Genomic DNA, 14,880 nt, shown 5'->3' on the forward strand with positions numbered 1-14,880 from the left:
ATTCTGTAATCTGTGGACATTCAGAGTATTGATGAAACACTGAAATTGCATCGGGGTGCAATACAACACGCCAAATGCGGACTTTTCTCCATGGGAGTAATTTCTCAAACTGTCTACGCTTTGATTGTTTACTGGGAGACCAGTAGTAGTTTCCGAAGCACATCTGGAGGCAATCTGTAATCTGTGGATCTGCGCAGTGTTGTTGAAACTCAGAAATTGCATTGGGATTGAATACAACAGCACCATGCCGACTTTGCACAATGGGAGTAATGTCTCAAACTGTCTACGCTCTGATCGATTCCCAGGAGACCAGTAGTAGTTTCCGAAGCACATCTTGGGGCATTCTGTAATCTGTGGACGTTTAGAGTATTGATGAAACACAGATATTGCATCGGGATTGAATACAACAGGCACCATGAAAACGTTTGTCGTGGGGAGTAATGTCAAAAACTCTCTACGCTTTGATCGGTTCCTAGGAGACCAGTAGTGGAATCCGAAGCACAACTGGAGGCTTCCTGTAATCTGTGGACGTTCAGAGTGTTAATGAAACAATGAAATTGCATCGGGATTGAATAAAACAGGCACCATGCCGACTTCCCTATATGGGAGTAATGTCTCAAACTTTCTACGCTGTGATTGTTCCCTGAGAGACAAGTAGTAGTTTCCGAAGCACATCTAAAGGCATCCTGTAATCTGTCGACGTCAGAGCCTCGATGAAACACAAAAATTGCATCGGGATTGAATATAATAGGCACCATGCGGAATTTTCTCCATGGGAGTTATTCCTCAAACTGTCAATGCTTTGATCGATTCCTGGGAGACCAGTGGTAGTTTCCGCAGCACATCTGGAAGCTTCCTGTAATCTGTGGACGTTCAGAGTGTTGATGAAACACAGAAATTTGATCGGGATTGAATACAACAGACACCATGAAGACTTTTGTCATTGGGAGCAATGTCTCAAATTCTCTACCCTTTAATCGATTCCTGGGAGACCAGTAGTAGTTTCCGATGCACATCTGGAGGCATTCTGTAATCTTTATACGTTCAGTGTGTTGATGAAACACAGAAATTGCATCGGGATTGAATACAACAGGCACCATGCGGATTTCTCTCAATGGGAGTTATGTCTTAAACTGTCTACACTTTGGTCGATTCCTGGGAGATCACTAGTAGGTTCCGTAGCACAACTGGAATCATTCTGTAATCTGTGGACATTCAGAGTATTGATGAAACACTGAAATTGCATCGGGGTTCAATACAACAGGCCAAATGCGGACTTTTCTCCATGGGACTAATGTCTCAAACTGTCTACGCTTTGATTGTTCTCTGGGAGACCAGTTGTATTTTCCGAAGCACATCTGAAGGCTTCCTGTAATCTGTGGACGTTCGGAATGTTGATGAAACACAGAAATTGCAACGGGATTAATTACAACAGGGAACATGCGGAAGTTTTTGCAAGGGAGTAATGTCCCAAACTGTCTACGCTTTGATCGATTCCTGGGAGACCTGTAGTAGTTTGCGCAGCACATCTGGAAGCTTCCTGTAACCTGTGGACGTTCTGAGTGTTGATGAAACACAGAAATTTAATCGGGATTGAATACAACAGACACCAAAAGACTTTTGTCATAGGGATAATGTCTCAAAATCTCTACGTTTTAATCGATTCCTGGGAGAGCAGTAGTAGTTTCCGAAGGACATCTGGAGGCTTTCTGTAGTCTATGGACGTTCAGTGTGTTGATGAAACACAGAAATTGCATCTGGATTGAATACAACAGGCACCATGCGGACTTTTCTCCATGGGAGTAATGTCTCTTAGTGTCTACGCTTTGATCGTTCCCTGGGAGACGAGTAGTAGTTTCCGAAGAACATCTGGAGGCATCCTCTAATCTGTAGACGTTCAGAGCGTTGATGAAACACAGAAATTACTTCGGGATTGAATACAACAGGCAACATGCGGAAATTTTAGCTTGAGAGTAATGTCCCAAACTGTCTACACTTTGATCGATTCCTGGGAGACCAGTAGTAGTTTCCGCATCTCATCTGGAAGCTTCCTGTAATCTGTGGACGTCCTGAGTGTCGATGAAACACAGAAATTAAATCCAGATTGAATACAAGAGACACCAAGAAAACTATTGTCACAGGGAGTAATGTCTCAAACATTCTACACTTTGGTCGATTCCTGGGAGACCATTAGTAGGTTCCGAAGCACATCTGGAGGCATTCTGTAATCTGTGGACATTCAGAGTGTTGGTGAAACGCAGAAATTGCATCGGGATTGAGTACAACAGGCACCATGCGGACTATTCTCCGTGGGAGTAATGTCTCTAACTTTCTACGCTTTGATCGTTTCCTGGGAGACCAGTAGTGGTTTCCGAAGAACATCTGGAGGCAGTCTGTATTCTATGGACGTTGAGTGTGTTGATGAAACACAGAAATTGCATCGGGATTGAATATAACCGGCACCATGCGGACTTTTCTCAGTGCGAGTTATTTCTCAAACTTTCTATATTTTGTTCGATTCCTGGGAGATCATTAGTAGTTTCCAGAGCACATCTGGAGGGATTCTGTAATCTCTGGACATTCAGAGCGTTGATTAAACACAGAAATTGCATCGGCACTGATTACAACAGGCACCATGGAGACTTTTCTCCATGCGAGTAATATCTCAAACTGTCTACGTTTTTGATCGTTCCGTGGGAGACCAGTAGTGGAATCCGAAGCACATCTGGAGTCTTCCTGTAATCTGTGGACGTTCAGAGTGTTAATGAAACACTGAAATTGCACCGGGACTGAATAAAACAGGCACTATGCCGACTTCTCCACATGGGAGTAATGTCACAAACTTTCTACGCTTTGATTGTTCCCTGGGAGACCAGTAGTAGTTTCCCAAGCACATATAAAGGCATCCTGTAATCTGTCGACGTTCAGAGCCTTGATGAAACACAAAAATTGCATCGGGATTGAATATAATAGGCACCATGCGGAAGTTTCTGCATGGGAGTTGTTCCTCTAAGTGTCAACGCTTTTATCGATTCCTAGGAGACCAGTAGTAGTTTCCGCAGCACATCTGGAAGCTTCCTGTAATCTCTGGACGTTCAGAGTGTTGATAAAACACAGAAATTTATCGGGATTGAATACAACAGACACCACGAAGACTTTTGTCATTGGGAGTAATGTCTCAAATTCTCTACCCTTTAATCGATTCCTGGGAGACCAGTAGTAGTTTCCGATGCACATCTGGAGGCATTCTGTAATCTTTGGACGTTCAGTGTGTTGATGAAACACAGAAATTGCATCGGGATTGAATACAACAGGCACCATGCGGACTTTTCTCAATGGGAGTTATGTCTCAAACTGTGTACACTTTTGTCGATTCCTGGGAGATCACTAGTAAGTTCCGTAGCACAACTGGAATCATTCTGTAATCTGTGGACATTCAGAGTATTGATGAAACACTGAAATTGCATCGGGGTTCAATACAACAGGCCAAATGCGGACTTTTCTCCATGGGAGTAATGTCTCAAACTGTCTACGATTTGATCGTTTACTGGGAGACCAGTAATAGTTTCCGAAGCACATCTGGAGGCAATCTGTAGTCTGTGGATCTTCACAGTGTTGATGAAACTCAGAAATTGCATTGGGATTGAATACAACAGCACCATGCGGACTTTGCACAATGGGAGTAATGTCTCAAACTGTCTACGCTCTGATCGGTTCCCAAGAGACCAGTAGTAGTTTCCGAAGCACATCATGGGGCATTCTGTAATCTGTGGACGTTTAGAGTATTGATGAATCACAGATATTGCATCGGGATTGAATACAACAGGCACCATGAAAACGTTTGTCATGGGGAGTAATGTCAAAAACGCTTTGATCGTTTCCTGGGAGACCAGTAGTGGAATCCGAAGCACATCTGGAGGCAATCTGTAATCTGTGGATCTTCACAGTGTTGATGAAACTCAGAAATTGCATTGGGATTGAATGCAACAGCACCATGCGGACTTTGCACAATGGGAGTAATGTCTCAAACTGTCTACGCTCTGATCGATTCCCAGGAGACCAGTAGTAGTTTCCGAAGCACATCACGGGGCATTCTGTAATCTGGTGACGTTTAGAGTATTGATGAAACATAGAAATTGCATCGGGATTGAATACAACAGGCAACATGCGGAAGTTTTTGCATGGGTGTAATGTCCCAAACTGTCTACGCTTTGATCGATTCCTGGGAGACCTGTAGTAGTTTCCGCAGAACATCTGGAAGCTTCCTGTAACCTGTGGACGTTCTGAGTGTTGATGAAACACAGAAATGTAATCGGGATTGAATACAACAGACACCAAGAAGACTTTTGTCATAGGGATAATGTCTCAAAATCTCTACGTTTTAATCGATTCCTGGGAGAGCAGTAGTAGTTTCCGAAGCACATCTGGAGGCTTTCTGTATTCTATGGACGTTCAGTGTGTTGATGAAACACAGAAATTGCATCGGGATTGAATACAACAGGCACCATGCGGACTTTTCTCCATGGGAGTAATGTCTCTTACTGTCTACGCTTTGATCGTTCCCTGGGAGACGAGTAGTAGTTTCCGAAGCACATCTGGAGGCATCCTGTAATCTGTAGACGTTCAGAGCGTTGATGAAACACAGAAATTGCATCGGGATTGAATACAACAGGCAACATGCGGAAATTTTATCTTGAGAGTAATGTCCCAAACTGTCTACACTTTGATCGATTCCTGGGAGACCAGTAGTAGTTTCCGCAGCTCATCTGGAAGCTTCCTGTAATCTGTGGACGTTCTGAGTGTCGATGAAACACAGAAATTAAATCCAGATTGAATACAAGAGACACCAAGAAAACTATTGTCAAAGTGAGAAATGTCTCAAACATTCTACACTTTGGTCGATTCCTGGGAGACCATTAGTAGGTTCCGAAGCACATCTGGAGGCATTCTGTAATCTGTGGACATTCAGAGTGTTGATGAAACACAGAAATTGCATCGGCATTGAGTACAACAGGCACCATGCGGACTTTTCTCCGTGGGAGTAATGTCTCTAACTTTCTACGCTTTGATCGTTCCCTGGGAGACCAGTAGTAGTTTCCGAATCACATCTGGAGGCATCCCGTAATCTGTCGTTCAGAGTGTTGATGAAACACAGATATTGCATCGGGATTGAATACAACAGTCACCATGCGGACTAATCTCCATGGGAGTAATTTCTCAAATTGTGTACGCTTTGATTGTTCCCTGGGGGACCAGTAGTAGTTTCCGAAGAACATCTGGAGGCAGTCTGTATTCTATGGACGTTGAGTGTGTTGATGAAACACAGAAATTGCATCGGGATTGAATATAACAGGCACCATGCGGACTTTTCTCAGTGGGAGTTATTTCTCAAATTTTCTATAATTTGTTCGATTCCTGGGAGATCATTAGTAGGTTCCAAAGCACATCTGGAGGCATTCTGTAATTTGTGGACATTCAGAGCGTTGATTAAACACAGAAATTGCATCGGCACTGATTACAACAGGCACCATGGAGACTTTTCTCCATGGGAGTAATATCTCAAACTGTCTACGTTTTTGATCGTTCCGTGGGAGACCAGTAGTGGAATCCGAAGCACATCTGGAGTCTTCCTGTAATCTGTGGACGTTCAGAGTGTTAATGAAACACTGAAATTGCATCGGGATTGAATACAACAGGCACCATGAAAACGTTTGTCACGGGGAGCAATGTCAGAAACTCTCTACGCTTTGATCGATTCCTGGGAGACCAGTAGTGGAATCCGAAGCACATCTGGAGGCTTCCTGTAATCTGTGGACGTTCAGAGTGTTAATGAAAATCTGAAATTGCACCGGGACTGAATAAAACAGGCACTATGCCGACTTCTCCACATGGGAGTAATGTCTCAAACCTTCTACGCTTTGATTGTTCCCTGGGAGACCAGTAGTAGTTTCCGAAGCACATATAAAGGCATCCTGTAATCTGTCGACGTTCAGAGCCTTGATGAAACACAAAAATTGCATCGGGATTGAATATAATAGGCACCATGCGGAAGTTTCTGCATGGGAGTTGTTCCTCAAACTGTCAACGCTTTTATCGATTCCTGGGAGACCAGTAGTAGTTTCCGAAGCACATCTGGAAGCTTCCTGTAATCTCTGGACGTTCAGAGTGTTGATAAAACACAGAAATTTATCGGGATTGAATACAACAGACACCATGAAGACTTTTGTCATTGGGAGTAATGTCTCAAATTCTCTACCCTTTAATCGATTCCTAGGAGACCAGTAGTAGATTCCGATGCACATCTGGAGGCATTCTGTAATCTTTGGACGTTCAGTGTGTTGATGAAACACAGAAATTGCATCGGGAATGAATACAACAGGCACCATGCGGACTTTTCTCAATGGGAGTTATGTCTCAAACTGTGTACACTTTTGTCGATTCCTGGGAGATCACTTGTAAGTTCCGTAGCACAACTGGAATCATTCTGTAATCTGTTGACATTCAGAGTATTGATGAAACACTGAAATTGCATCGAGGTTCAATACAACAGGCCAAATGCGGACTTTTCTCCATGGGAGTAATGTCTCAAACTGTCTACGATTTGATCGTTTACTGGGAGACCAGTAATAGTTTCCGAAGCACATCTGGAGGCAATCTGTAATCTGTGGATCTTCACAGTGTTGATGAAACTCAGAAATTTCATTGGGATTGAATACAACAGCACCATGCGGACTTTGCACAATGGGAGTAATGTCTCAAACTGTCTACGCTCTGATCGATTCCCAGGAGACCAGTAGTAGTTTCCGAATCACATCATGGGGCATTCTGTAATCTGGTGACGTTTAGAGTATTGATGAAACACAGAAATTGCATCGGGATTGAATACAACAGGCAACATGCGGAAGTTTTTGCATGCCAGTAATGTCCCAAACTGTCTACGCTTTGATCGATTCCTGGGAAACCTGTAGTAGTTTCCGCAGCACATCCGGAAGCTTCCTGTAATCTGTGGACGTTCTGAGTGTTGATGAAACACAGAAATTGAATCGGGATTGAATACAACAGGCAACATGCGGACTTTTCTCCGTGGGAGTAATGTCTCAAATTGTCTACGCTTTGATTGTTTACTGGGAGACCAGTAGTAGTTTCCGAAGCACATCTGGAGGCAATCTGTAATCTTTGGACGTTCTGAGTGTTGATGAAACACAATAATTGCATCGGGATTGAATACAACAGGCACCATGCGGACTTCTCTCAATGGGAGTTATGTCTCAAACTGTCTACACTTTGCTCGATTCCTGGGAGATCACTAGTAGTTTCCGTAGCACAACTGGAATCATTCTGTAATCTGTGGACATTCAGTGTATTGATGAAACACTGAAATTGATCGGGGTTCAAACCAACAGGCCAAATGCGGACTTTTCTCCATGGGAGTAATGTCTCAAACTGTCTACGCTTTGATTGTTCTCTGGGAGACCAGTAGTGGTTTCCGAAGCACATCTGAAGGCTTCCTGTAATCTATGGACGTTCTGTGTTGATGAAACACAGAAATTGCATCGGGATTGAATACAACAGGCACCATGCGGACTTTTCTCCATGGGAGTAATGTCTCTAACTGTCTATGCTTTGATCGTTCCCTGGGAGACGAGTAGTAGTTTCAGAAGCACATCTGGAGGCATCCTCTAATCTGTAGACGTTCAGAGCGTTGATGAAACACAGAAATTGCATCGGGATTGAATACAAAAGGCAACATGCGGAAGTTTTAGCATGGGAGTAATGTCCCAAACTGTCTACACTTTGATCGATTCCTGGGAGACCAGTAGTAGTTTCCGCAGCACATCTGGAAACTTCCTGTAATCTGTGGACGTTCTGAGTGTCGATGAAACACAGATATTGCATCGGGATTGAATACAACAGTCACCATGCGGACTAATCTCCATGGGAGTAATGTCTCAAACTGTCTACGCTTTGATTGTTCCCTGGGAGACCAGTTGTAGTTTCCAAAGAACATCTGGAGGCAGTCTGTATTCTACGGACGTTGAGTGTGTTAATGAAACACAGAAGTTGCATCGGGATTGAATATAACAGGCACCATGCATGGGAAATGTTCCTCAAACTGTCAACGCTTTTATCGATTCCTGGGAGACCAGTAGTAGTTTCCGCAGCACATCTGGAAGCTTCCTGTAATCTGTGGACGTTCAGAATGTTGATGAAACACAGAAATGTAATCGGGATTGAATACAACAGACACCATAAAGACTTTTGTCATTGGGAGTAATGTCTCAAAGTCTCTACCCTTTAATCGATTCCTCGGAGACCAGTAGTAGTTTCCGATGCACATGTGGAGGCATTCTGTAACCTTTGGACGTTCAGTGTGTTGATGAAACACAGAAATTGCATCGGGATTGAATACAACAGCACCATGCGGACTTTGCACAATGGGAGTAATGTCTCAAACTGTCTACGCTCTGATCGATTCCCAGGAGACCAGTAGTAGTTTCCGAATCACATCATGGGGCATTCTGTAATCTGGTGACGTTTAGAGTATTGATGAAACACAGAAATTGCATCGGGATTGAATACAACAGGCAACATGCGGAAGTTTTTGCATGCCAGTAATGTCCCAAACTGTCTACGCTTTGATCGATTCCTGGGAAACCTGTAGTAGTTTCCGCAGCACATCCGGAAGCTTCCTGTAATCTGTGGACGTTCTGAGTGTTGATGAAACACAGAAATTGAATCGGGATTGAATACAACAGGCAACATGCGGACTTTTCTCCGTGGGAGTAATGTCTCAAATTGTCTACGCTTTGATTGTTTACTGGGAGACCAGTAGTAGTTTCCGAAGCACATCTGGAGGCAATCTGTAATCTTTGGACGTTCTGAGTGTTGATGAAACACAATAATTGCATCGGGATTGAATACAACAGGCACCATGCGGACTTCTCTCAATGGGAGTTATGTCTCAAACTGTCTACACTTTGCTCGATTCCTGGGAGATCACTAGTAGTTTCCGTAGCACAACTGGAATCATTCTGTAATCTGTGGACATTCAGTGTATTGATGAAACACTGAAATTGATCGGGGTTCAAACCAACAGGCCAAATGCGGACTTTTCTCCATGGGAGTAATGTCTCAAACTGTCTACGCTTTGATTGTTCTCTGGGAGACCAGTAGTGGTTTCCGAAGCACATCTGAAGGCTTCCTGTAATCTATGGACGTTCTGTGTTGATGAAACACAGAAATTGCATCGGGATTGAATACAACAGGCACCATGCGGACTTTTCTCCATGGGAGTAATGTCTCTAACTGTCTATGCTTTGATCGTTCCCTGGGAGACGAGTAGTAGTTTCAGAAGCACATCTGGAGGCATCCTCTAATCTGTAGACGTTCAGAGCGTTGATGAAACACAGAAATTGCATCGGGATTGAATACAAAAGGCAACATGCGGAAGTTTTAGCATGGGAGTAATGTCCCAAACTGTCTACACTTTGATCGATTCCTGGGAGACCAGTAGTAGTTTCCGCAGCACATCTGGAAACTTCCTGTAATCTGTGGACGTTCTGAGTGTCGATGAAACACAGATATTGCATCGGGATTGAATACAACAGTCACCATGCGGACTAATCTCCATGGGAGTAATGTCTCAAACTGTCTACGCTTTGATTGTTCCCTGGGAGACCAGTTGTAGTTTCCAAAGAACATCTGGAGGCAGTCTGTATTCTACGGACGTTGAGTGTGTTAATGAAACACAGAAGTTGCATCGGGATTGAATATAACAGGCACCATGCATGGGAAATGTTCCTCAAACTGTCAACGCTTTTATCGATTCCTGGGAGACCAGTAGTAGTTTCCGCAGCACATCTGGAAGCTTCCTGTAATCTGTGGACGTTCAGAATGTTGATGAAACACAGAAATGTAATCGGGATTGAATACAACAGACACCATAAAGACTTTTGTCATTGGGAGTAATGTCTCAAAGTCTCTACCCTTTAATCGATTCCTCGGAGACCAGTAGTAGTTTCCGATGCACATGTGGAGGCATTCTGTAACCTTTGGACGTTCAGTGTGTTGATGAAACACAGAAATTGCATCGGGATTGAATACAACAGCACCATGCGGACTTTGCACAATGGGAGTAATGTCTCAAACTGTCTACGCTCTGATCGATTCCCAGGAGACCAGTAGTAGTTTCCGAAGCACATCTTGGGGCATTCTGTAATCTGTGGACGTTTAGAGTATTGATGAAACACAGATATTGCATCGGGAGTGAATACAACAGGCATCATGAAATCGTTTGCCATGGGGAGTAATGTCAAAAACTCTCTACGCTTTGATCGGTTCCTGGGAGACCAGTAGTGGAATCCGAAGCACATCTGGAGGCTTCCTGAATCTGTGGACGTTCAGAGTGTTAATGAAACAATGAAATTGCATCGGGATTGAATAAAACAGGCACCATGCCGACTTCTCTACATGGGAGTAATGTCTCATACTTTCTACGCTTTGATTGTTCCCTGGGAGACCAGTAGTAGTTTCCGAAGCACATCTAAAGGCATCCTGTAATCTGTCGACGTTCAGAGCCTTGATGAAACACAAAAATTGTATCGGGATTGAATATAATAGGCACCATGCGGAATTTTCTCCATGGGAGTTATTCCTCAAACTGTCAATGCTTTGATCGAATCCTGGGAGACACGTGGTAGTTTCCGCAGCACATCTGGAAGCTTCCTGTAATCTGTGGACGTTCAGAGTGTTGATGAAACATAGAAATTTAATCGGGATTGAATACAACAGACACCATGAAGACTTTTGTCATTGGGAGTAATGTCTCAAATTCTCTACCTTTTAATCGATACCTGGGAGACCAGTAGTAGTTTCCGATGCACATCTGGAGGCATTCTGTAGTCTTTATATGTTCAGTGTGTTGATGAAACACTGAAATTGCATCGGGGTTCAATACAAGAGGCGAAATGCGGACTTTTCTCCATGGGAGTAGTGTCTCAAACTGTCTACGCTTTGATTGTTCTCTGGGAGACCAGTAGTAGTTTCCGAAGCACATCTGAAGGTTTTCTGTAATCTGTGGACGTTCAGAGTGTTGATGAAACACAGAAATTGCATCGGGATTGAATACAACAGGCACCATGCGGACTTTTCTCCATGGGAGTAATGTCTCTAACTGTCTACGCTTTGATCGTTTGCTGGGAGACCAGTAGTAGTTTCCGAAGCACATCTGGAGGCATCCTGTAATCTGTAGACGTTCAGAGCGTTGATGAAACACAGAAATTGCATCGGGATTGAATACAACAGGCAACATGTATAAGTTTCAACATGGGAGTTATGTCCCAAACTGTCTACGCTTTGATCGATTCCTGGGAGACCAGTAGTAGTTTCCGCAGCACATCTGGAAGCTTCCTGTAATCTGTGAACGTTGTGAGTGTTGGTGAAACATAGAAATTTAATCGGGATTGAATACAACAGACACCAAGAAGACTTTTGTCATCGGGAGTAATGTCTCAAACATTCTACACTTCGGTCGACTCCTGGGAGACCATTAGTAGGTTCCGAAGCACATCTGGAGGCAATCTGTAATTTGTGGACATTCAGAGCGTTGATGAAACACAGAAATGGCATCGGCATTGATTACAACAGGCACCAAGCGGACTTTTCTCTATGGGAGTAATGACTTAAACTGTCTACGATTTGATCGTTCCCTGGGAGACCAGTAGTAGTTTCCGAAGCACATCTGAAGGCTTTCTGTAATCTGTGGACCTTCAGAGTGTTGATGATACACAGAAATTGCATCGGGATTGAATACAACAGGCACCATGCGGACATTTCTTCATGGGAGCAATGTCTCTAACAGTCTACGCTTTGATCGTTCCCTGGGAGACCAGTAGTAGTTTCCGAAGTACATCTGGAGGCATTCTGTATTCTATGTACGTTCAGTGTGTTGATGAAACACAGAAATTGCATCGGGATTGAATATAACAGGCACCATGCCAACATTTCTCAGTTGGAGTTATTACTCAAACATTCTACACTTTGATCGATTCCTGGGAGATCACTAGTAGGTTCCGTAGCACAACTGGAATCATTCTGTATTCTATGGACATTCAGAGTATTGATGAAACACTGAAATTGCATCGGGGTTTAATTCAACAGGCAAAATGCGGACTTTTCTCCATGGGAGTAATGTCACAAAATGTCTACGCTTTGATCGTTTACTGGGAGACCAGAAGTAGTTTCCGAAGCATATCTGGAGGCAATCTGTAATCTGCGGATCTTCACAGTGTTAATGAAACTCAGAAATTGCATTGGGATTTAATACAACAGCACCATGCGGACTTTGTTCAATGATAGTAATGTCTCAAACTGTCTACGCTCTGATCGATTCCCAGGAGACCAGTAGAAGTTTCCGAAGCACATCTTGGGGCATCCTCTAATCTGTAGACGTTCAGAGCGTTGATGAAACACAGATATTGCATCGGGATTGAATACAACAGTCACCATGCGGACTAATCTCCATGGGAGTAATGTCTCAAACTGTCTACGCTTTGATTGTTCCCTGGGAGACCAGTAGTAGTTTCCGAAGAACATCTGGAGGCAGTCTGTATTCTATGGACGTTGAGTGCGTTAATCAAACACAGAAATTGCATCGGGATTGAATATAACAGGCACCATGCATGGGAAATGTTCCTCAAACTGTCAACGATTTTATCGATTCCTGGGAGACCAGTAGTAATTTCCGCAGCACATCTGGAAGCTTCCTGTAATCTGTGGACGTTCAGAGTGTTGATGAAACACAGAAATGTAATCGGGATTGAATACAACAGACACCATGAAGACTTTTGTCATTGGGAGTAATGTCTCAAAGTCTCTACCCTTTAATCGATTCCTGGGAGACCAGTAGTAGTTTCCGATGCACATGTTGAGGCATTCTGTAATCTTTGGACGTTCAGTGTGTTGATGAAACACAGAAATTGCATCGGGATTGAATACAACAGCACCATGCGGACTTTGCACAATGGGAGTAATGTCTCAAACTGTCTACGCTCTGATCGATTCCCAGGAGACCAGTAGTAGTTTCCGAAGCACATCTTGGGGCATTCTGTAATCTGTGGACGTTTAGAGTATTGATGAAACACAGATATTGCATCGGGATTGAATACAACAGGCACCATGAAAACGTTTGTCATGGGGAGTAATGTCAAAAACTCTCTACGCTTTGATCGGTTCCTGGGAGACCAGGAGTGGAAACCGAAGCACATCTGGAGGCTTCCTGAATCTGTGGACGTTCAGAGTGTTAAAGAAACAATGACATTGCATCGGGATTGAATAAAACAGGCACCATGCCGACTTCTCTACATGGGAGTAATGTCTCAAACTTTCTACGCTTTGATTGTTCCCTGGGAGACCAGTAGTAGTTTCCGAAGCACATCTAAAGGCATCCTGTAATCTGTCGACGTTCAGAGCCTTGATGAAACACAAAAATTGCATCGGGATTGAATATAATAGGCACCATGCGGAATTTTCTCCATGGGAGTTATTCCTCAAACTGTCAATGCTTTGATCGAATCCTGGGAGACCCGTGGTAGCTTCCGCAGTACATCTGGAAGCTTCCTGTAACCTGTGGACGTTCAGAGTGTTGATGAAACATAGAAATTTAATCGGGATTGAATACAACAGACACCATGAAGACTTTTGTCATTGGGAGTAATGTCTCAAATTCTCTACCCTTTAATCGATACCTGGGAGACCAGTAGTAGTTTCCGATGCACATCTGGAGGCATTCTGTAGTCTTTATGCGTTCAGTGTGTTGATGAAACACAGAAATTGCATCGGGATTGAATACAACAGGCACCATGCGGACTTCTCTCAATGGGATTTATGTCTCAAGCTGTCTACACTTTGGTCGATTCCTGGGAGATCACTCGTAGGTTCCGTAGCACAACTGGAATCATTCTGTAATCTGTGGACATTTAGAGTATTGATGAAACACTGAAATTGCATCGGGGTTCAATACAACAGGTGAAATGCGGACTTTTCTCCATGGGAGTAGTGTCTCAAACTGTCTACGCTTTGATTGTTCTCTGGGAGACCAGTAGTAGTTTCCGAAGCACATCTGAAGGTTTCCTGTAATCTGTGGACGTTCAGAGTGTTGATGAAACACAGAAATTGCATCGGGATTGAATACAACAGGCACCATGCGGGCTTTTCTCCATGGGAGTAATGTCTCTACCTGTCTACGCTTTGATCGTTTGCTGGGAGACCAGTAGTAGTTTCCGAAGCACATCTGGAGGCATCCTGTAATCTGTAGACGTTCAGTTCGTTGTTGAAACACAGAAACTGCATCGGGATTGAATACAACAGGCAACATGTGGAAGTTTCAGCATGGGAGTTATGTCCCAAAATGTCTACGCTCTGATCGATTCCTGGGATACCAGTAGTAGTTTCCGCAGCACATCTGGAAGCTTAATGTAATCTGTGAACGTTCTGAGTGTTGATGAAACACAGAAATTTAATCGGGATTGAATACAACAGACACCAAGAAGACTTTTGTCATAGGGAGTAATGTCTCAAACATTCTACACTTTGGTCGATTCCTGGGAGACCATTAGTAGGTTCCGAAGCACATCTGGAGGCATTCTGTAATCTGTGGACATTCAGAGCGTTGATTAAACACAGAAATTGCATCGGCATTGATTACAACAGGCACCATGCAGACTTTTCTCCATGGGAGAAATATCTCAAACTGTCTACGTTTTTGATCGTTCCCTGGGAGACCAGTAGTGGAATCCGATGCACATCTGGAGGCTTCCTGTAATCTGTGGACGTTCAGAGTGATAATGAAACACTGAAATTGCATCGGGATTGAATACAACA

This window comes from Schistocerca gregaria, chromosome 5, assembly GCF_023897955.1.
Source record: "Schistocerca gregaria isolate iqSchGreg1 chromosome 5, iqSchGreg1.2, whole genome shotgun sequence".
In the NCBI taxonomy this organism is placed as follows: Eukaryota; Metazoa; Arthropoda; class Insecta; order Orthoptera; family Acrididae; genus Schistocerca; species Schistocerca gregaria.